This window comes from Mustela nivalis (genome assembly GCF_964662115.1).
Source record: "Mustela nivalis genome assembly, contig: HAP1_SCAFFOLD_388, whole genome shotgun sequence".
NCBI classification, from domain to species: Eukaryota; Metazoa; Chordata; class Mammalia; order Carnivora; family Mustelidae; genus Mustela; species Mustela nivalis.
In genome coordinates, this window is record NW_028136262.1 from 289,782 (window position 1) to 298,130 (window position 8,349).

An 8,349-nucleotide genomic window follows, 5' to 3' on the forward strand; every position below is an offset into this window, starting at 1 on the left:
AAGGGGCACAGGTTGAGTACCTCCAGTGGGACTTCCTGGCAGGCTTGTTCATCCAAGCATTCCTGTTTCAGTTTGAGTAATTGAAGCCAGTCTTTGTTTTACCGAAGGCCAAGCTTGTCCAGTGTGTCCATGCCACCAGCCAACAGCATTTGTCCATGCCATGTAACAACTGAGCAACATTCATAGGAATGGGGGGAGGAAAAGATGTCCACAGGTGTTGACAGATGTTCTGCATGGAGGAACAGGAGCTGGGGCCATCACCTGCTGTTTCTAGTGGCCTTCTCTGTCGAGTTAAAATAAATGGCAATTATTTGCAATGACAGGGGTGAAAGTAGAGGGTATTATGCCAAGCGAAATAAGTCAGTCAGAGAAAGACAATTATCATATGATCTCACTCATATGTGGAGTTCAAGAAACAAACCAGAATCATAGGGGAGTAAAGGAAAAAAATAAAACAAGATGAAGTCAAAGAGGGAGACAAACCAGAAGAGACTTTAAAAAAAAAAGATTTTTATTTACTTATTTGACAAACAGAGATCACAAGTAGGCAGAGAGGCAGGAAGAGCGAGAGAGGAGGATGCAGACTCCCCAGGGAGCAGAGAGCCTGATGTGGGGCTCGATCCCAGGACCCTGAGATCATAACCTGAGTTGAAGGCAGAGGCTTTAACCCACTGAGCCAGCCAGGCACCCCTCAGAAGAGACTCTTAATCACAGTAAACAAACTGAGGGTTCTTGGAGGGGAGAGGGATGGGTGGATGGGGTAACTGGGTGATGGACATTAAGGAAGGCATGTGATACAGTGAGCACTGGGTGTTACAAAAGACTGATGAATCACTAACCTGTATGTCTGAAACTAGTATTATATGTTAATTAATTGTATTTAGATTAAAATTTTCTTTAAAAATAATTTTAAAATAAAATAAGTAACAATCCAATAATGATCAGAGTTATCCAGCAGGGAGTATCAGATCTAGAAGTCAGTTAAATTTAAGGGGCTTGCCGAAGTATAGGAGAGTCATGCTAGATCATTTTCCTGTGTGGGGAAGTCTTCAGGGGCAGTTCCAAAGACAAAGATTATTAATATTTCTCCTTCCCCCATTCCTCCTAGAGCCAAAGATGTTTCCTCCACTCACCCACTGGCCCTGTATGTAGGTGTTGCTTTCTCTCTACCAATCAAAAAATCAGTGAGTAACTATAACTTCACCTTTTCCAATATCCCCCTACCCCCGACCTTTGGTCTTTAATGGCCATGGGCAACAGGGACAAAGACATTTTTTAAAAACTTACAGAGATCTATTATGCTCTACTACCTTGGCCCGCATGGGCCACTGCAAAGGGATTCTGTGAACCGTGTACTCTGATGAATGGTCATTATCTTCAAAAAGGCAGGGGCAGTGATAGACACAGGAACCAAAAAAGCAAGAGTTAACGGACCATCAGAATAATGGAGTACCAACACTTTTATGTCCTTGGCTTGAATCCTCAAGGTCCAGTGTCTCAACAGAATTTTCATTTTGGTCTCATCTGCCTCACTTGTCCACCCCTGGGCCAGTTGGCAGTTATACTGAGAACCGGAAATTTTCCTTAGAAGAGAGAAAGAGTATTTGTCAGGTAAACCAAGGAAATGTCCATTATAGGAAGTTAGGCCTTTTGTCATGGTACTCCATTAGCACCCTCCTGACTGTTAAAGAAAAAAAAATATTGTGACACCCATTAAAGAGAGTAAGGAAGATTTTATTCAAGGGATGCTACTATGATGAGATTTTATTGTATAGTATGGGAGAGAAATCTGGCTCAGCTCAGACAAATGGAGATTTACAGCTAAAGAGCATGGTGGGGATCACTGAATGTAAAATTAAGATGGAACATCAAGGGTAAGGATGAAGGGATTCTGGCTAAACCATCTGGACAGTAATATTGTTGAAGGAAGGCTAGGGTCATAAACTATTGAGATCAGGGGATAAGGAATTTTTTAAAAGACTTATTAATACATTTTAGAGAGAGGGAGCAGGGGTAGGGGTAGAGGGAGAGGGAAAGAGAATTTTAATCAGACTCTTCACTGAGCATAGAGCCTGAGGTGAGGCTTAATCTCAGGACCGTGAGATCATGACCAGAGTAGAAACCAAGAGTCAAACGTTCAACCAGCTGCACCAACCAGGTGCCCTGGGAATAAGGGATTGGATCAGATATTAAGGGTTATAGATACTGAAGCACCTGGGTGGCTTAGTTGGTTAAATCTCTGGCTTTGGCTTGGTCATGATCTGATCCCAGGATCAAGCCTGGCATTGGGCTTGCTGCTCAGTGGGGAGTCTGGTTCTCTCTCTCCCTCTGCTATTCCCCCTGCTCAGGCTCTCTCTCTGTCAAAATAAATAAATCTTAAAAAAAAAAAAGTGGTAAGATACCAGGGGTGAGAGATAAGGAATTTGATCAGATATCAAGAGTAGGATAGAAGATTGCTGAAAAATGACCAAGCAGATTTCTTGCTAAAACTGGGCTAAGTGGGCGGAGCCTAAGGTCAAGGCTAGACAGAAAGAGGACTCAGAGGAACTTGACTCGAGTCTGGTCAAGGAGAAAATCTTCATCATCCATGACCATTGTATTTTCTGCAGTCACACATTTTACTAATTCTTTTATCAGACATTCAGTGAACGAGAAACATGAACGCAGCAGCAATAATATAACAAATGTAAGCACTCTAGAAGAGACAAAGGCAGTATGGGAATCCACCTCATCAGATTTAGAATATGCATGACTCCATGACTGAATTACTACCACTGCTTGACTGTTGAGATTAAGATGTAGTACAGAGGATCAGAGGGAAGGGAGGGAAATCTGAATGGGAGTCATCAGAAAGGGAGACAAGCCATGAGGCACCTTTAACTATAGGAAACAAACTGAGAGTTGCTGGGGGGGAGGGGAGTGGGAGACATGGAGAAACTGGGTGATAGGCATTAAGGAGGACACGTGATGTGATGAGCACCAAGGGTTATCCACAACTGATGAGTTACTAAATTCTCTGAAACCAATGATGTACTATCTAATGGCTAATTGAATTTAAATATCTAAAAAAGGCACTTCAAAAAAAAAGATGTAGCATAACTCACAATATCCTTTGAGTGGAAGAATGTGCAGACTTTCCACACCTCTGCTGTCCAAGTCCCATGGCTAGTAGCCACATGTGGCTAATGACCACTTAAAAGGTGGCCAATTCAAATGGAGAAATGCTGTAAAAGCAGAATAAACACTGGCTTTCAAAGACATATTGTAACCAAAAGTCAGAGAGTATTGCCACCCTCTCATCACAAACATCGCATGACTTCTACAGCTAATGAGAGTGGGACCCAAGATGAGAGAGGTCAACCTGAAAGTCCATGATGTCAGAAAGAACATGGAGAAGAAAGAGTCACAATCCTGGAGTGGATGGGCTGAGGACTGTCAGAATGCCTTTTTTTTTTTTTTTGGTGATTCTGTATATGGACAAGGAGAATTCACTGGAGATGACATCTCTATGCCTCACATTTTCAAGGGAAAATTATGAAAACGCATATAGACCCACAGCCATAGTTTAATTATGTTTGAAATATATTCAGAACTACTCCAATCAGTAAATTGCATATTTTCACATTTAGCTTCTCAATTTTCTCTTCGGCACCTCCCATTCTTGAAATCCCAACACAAATCACATCTCTTGCCTAAGGACCATAAACTACCTCACTATCAAAGGCTACAGTTCATTCATTCATTTGATTCATTCAAAGCAACCTAATCTTGAGTGATGTCTTAGGCGCTCTTCTAGGGACTGGTGACACGGTGAACAAAATAGGTAAAAATCTCACTTTCATGGAGCCTCTCTGGTATTTAGGGGAAAATCTTTCCTTATCAACATGAAAATACTTTTTATGGATGTTGCTTAGAATTTCAGTTTTTTTTTTTTCTTGACAGTATCTCAGGTGATCATCTTTGAGGTGGTTCTCCTGAAAATACCTTTGGGGGGTACTGACTCGACTTTCTGAGTCAGACACTTTCCTAAAGACAGGGGTCAAAGGAAAAGTGACAACTGTCACTCTTGCAGTAAGAACAGGGATCACAATGCTTGAAACAGATATGCTGCTCAGCTGTCAGAAAGTCCACAAGGCTCCAAATGTGTGTGGCCAACTAACGGAACCTGTAACTCAGAGGTTATCATCCTGAGAGCAATGGGAAATCCCTCTAGTTAAGGACTCTCCTTGACGGAAGCTTGACAATGGCCTTGATTTACTTACTATGATGTTTAGGTAATTATACACATTAAGAAAAGTGCACAAGGCACTTACATTTCCATGATACCATCAAAGATATTGTTGTTTTATTAAAATGTTACATCTAGAGTTGTAACGTATAGAGTAGTTAAGTCAATCACTATGAGGTACAGGTGAGACTATTGTAACAGCCATACTTCCATAAAAAAGAAAATTTTTTTGTGGTTTCTGATCTAGGAATCAGCCAGTGAATAATTCTATATCAGTGTCCAGTTACCGGGCTAAACATGTAATCTATTTATATTTCTGAGGGTAAGCTGAATTGTGATCACTGAGCCAGCTGTATTCTAGTAACTACTCATTTACCCAACATAACAGATATAAGAAGGTAAAAGGCTTCTAAGGAGACTGGTTACTTATATTTTGAACCACATTTTGGCAGGTATAACTTGCAACTTGTGCTTAGTGGTAAGATTTCTGATATTTACTTTCTCCTTCCTTTGGCAAGTCAAGTTAGTTAAAAAGTAATTAGAGTAGAGTCCATTGTTTTTCTTAAATGCTTACAGAGATATAGAACTCTCAAGTTTCTTTACTAGACAGGATTAGATCACATTAGTGATAAAGATCAGAATGATTTACATTGCTAAAACGAGAACTTCCTGTCAGTTTGGAGAAAGCTCATTTTTATAACCAACATATTGGCTGGGCTAGAGATTAATGAGTGCTATGGGTGGGGTGATGAATGTGATATATTCAATGACCTGTGGAATTTGTTCTGTAATTTCCCCACTCCTCTGGTCAGCAGAGCGTCTTCTTCAGTACCCAGCACTGCCCATAACTGCATTCAGAAAATCACTCTCCAAAAATGGTTATTTGTTTTGCCTTTTTTATAATTTTTTAAAACATTTGATTTATTTACATGTCAGAGAGAGGGAATGAGAGCACAAGCAGGGGGAGCAGGAGAGGGAAGGGGAGAAGCAAGCTTCCTGCTTGGTGGGATTGCACAAGGGCTGAAGAAGACAGAATGGGAAGGGGACAAGGAGAATAGTGGGTTTCAGATTCTTGGGAACAGAGCCCACATCTATTTCTATGTTTATCTCACTGCTATAAACCCAGGTCACAGCAGAGTGCCTGCAGCAGAGTCATGGAAGTGCTCCAGAACTGATAACTATTGCTATTTATACTACTAACATTCCTCCACAAAGGGCCAAGTGTCATAGCTTCTCCCAGTTCCCCACACTGAACACAATGAAGAATCAAACTATCGGGTGAAGGATGGCGAGGGGCATTTAACAGGACCCAGATCACAGGAGCCATATTGTATTGCAGGACCAGGGGTCTTACCAGTGACTAGGTATTCACTCCTCTTGAGAGGCTAGCTCCTTGGATCTCCCTCTTCAATCCTCTGAACCCATGTCTGGCATCAGAAACAAAAGTAAACATAACGTATCGCCCTCGTTTATTTTTTACTATTATTTGTTACAGAGGAAGAGAGAGATCACAAGCAAGGGGAGCTGCAGGCAGAGGGAAGGCAGGCCCCCCACTAGAGCCTGGTATGGGATCCAATCCCAGGACCCTGGGATCATGACCTGAACCAAAGTTAGATGCTTAACTGAGTAAGCTACCCAGGCGTCCCTTATTGTCCTTCTTTAAAATTTAATGTATTCTCTCTCCCTCTCTCTTTGTCCCCACTCTGTCACTCATACTCACACAATCACAGAGTCACAGACAATAGCAAGGCATTTCCCATTCTAATTCGCTAAGGCACTATGAGCTTAAGCTCAACAGAATCACTTTGCCAGCTGCTGCTCTACCGTGCCCTGATCCCTTCTCTATCCCCAAGCTCGATCTGTAACTCAAGTGTCATGGTGGTGGCTCTTTCTGCCCTCCCTCCACAAGGCTGTCATCAGCACACTCTTCCCCGTGGCTCCACTCCCCAGCACTGGCTGCCTTTGGTCTACGGGTATGCCCTCTCCTAGAGCTTTTCCACTCTCCCTGAGGGGAAGACAACCCTTACTTCTCCCCGGTGGCTGTCACGTGTCCGCTATATATTGTGACGATCAGCCCGATTAAGAGATTGGGAACTAAAAGACTGGCTTCTGCTTATGGATCAAACTAACTCTGGGGCTTGGGACACATGACAGCAGCACATGGTGGTAGAACTGAGATGGTTAGGGAGTTAATCTGCATTTTCACATCTGGTCAGCAGCAGAACAAAGAAGACACCCCAGATCTCCTATCTCCCAGAACAGTACTCTTCAAGTAACTTACAGCACCATCCTTCTCCAGCTTTGGAAGTGGCACTTTTCCAACCCCAAAGTCTTGATTCTAGGCAGCACTCCGAGAGATACTCCCTCCAGAATCACCCCTGGCTAGAAGTAGTGGTCGGCCAAGGCCTCCCAAATATCTTCCCTTCAGAGTTGCGCTTGCATCAAACTCAAAACTGTGGCATGTACGAGACTTTCCTGTCAGCCTCTAGCTCTAATGACCTATTGGACTTCAGAGGTGCTCTTTTATACCCACTTACCTTATAACATCAACGTGTGACTCCTCTAGAATTCTCTCCATGGCTTTTCTCCTGTACTAATTGTTATGGACTGAATTGTGTCCCCACAAAAGTCATATGAAGAATTCCTAATCTCCGGTGTGACTGCATCTGGAGATAGGGCCTACCTAGAAGGAGGTACTGAAGGCTTGGTGAGGTCACAGGAGTCCTAATCTGCTAGGACTGGTGTCCTCATAAGGGTGAAACACATGAAAGCACTCCCCCTACCTCCCCTCTGGGGGTGCACAGAGAAGAGGTCATCTGAGGGCACAGTTGAAAAGGTAGTGATCTATAGACCAACAAGAAAAGGCTCACTGGAGACCAACCTTGCTGGCACCTTGATCTGGAACTTCTGGCCTCCAGATCTGTGAGAAAATACATTTCTGACATTAAAGCTCTCCAGCCTGTGTTTGTCTGTCCCCGACGGCCTGGCTCCAAAGCCTCAGAGAATGGGGACAGTGAGGAACACCATAGGACTCAACCTGCCACCCTGAAAGGAACCATGCCATTTGGAACTCCAGAAAGGATTCAGAGGAACTGAAATCTGCATTCCTACCTCTGGACAGCCCCATATTCAGCAGGCCCCTGGATGCAAACCTGGAGCTTGACACTCAACCTGAACAAATCCGTCGACTGCCCCCTCCCCCAGAAAGATGGACAGAGTGCTAGCAGATCGGGCCTGCCATGTGGTGGTCCCTAACCATAACCTTTGGTTTGGTTTTCAAGATACTGACCCCAAAGGCCTTGCAGTAGGTGCCCTACAATTTGGGGACACATGGGCAATCCCAGAGGACTCAGCCTGCTGCCCAGAAGGAAACTGTGCCATTTGGAACTCCGGAAAGGATTCAGAGGAGCAGAAATCTGCATGCCTAGCTGAGGACACACCCACACAGAGCTGAATCCTGGACACAAAGCCAGAGCCAGACACTCACCCTCACCTCCACTGTCAACTCAGCCACCCAGACAGCTCTCCATGGGGTCTTCAGATCAGCCCTGCCATGTCCCTGGTTCCTAACACTAACCCTTGGATGGGTTCTGTAATGATCTCCTCATTTCAGGTTATGTGGTGGTTCTGCAGGACATTGTCCTGGTGTGGGATCAAACACACTGAAGCATCCCGTGTGAAGTGGCAAACGTGGTAAAGAAATGACGGCTGGGGAATCTGAGTGTGGAGACAGCACGTATTTGTGCTGCTATAACAAGCTGACTGCACTTTGAAATCACCACAGAGGAAATGAATCTTCCAAACAACCATGTTAGCAAGACGACACGGAAGCAGAGAGAACATCAGACTTTGGGATGGAGTCCAAGCCCTTCCAGATCCAGGTCACCCAACATGGAGAGGACACATGTTAGCAAGAGACTCGTGGGAGAATTAAATCATGGGCCCCTGTATCTCAGGTGCAGTAGAAGCAGTGGATTTGGAATTTCAGTTTTTCCACAACGTTCCACCACAAGCTGGTTAGAACTGTGCAAAAGCAGGAAGGGAAGCCCCAGTAAAGTGGACTGGGGATGCCAGAAGGGGAGGCTGGAAGGGGGCGCCTGCTGCTCAGTGCCCATTACAGA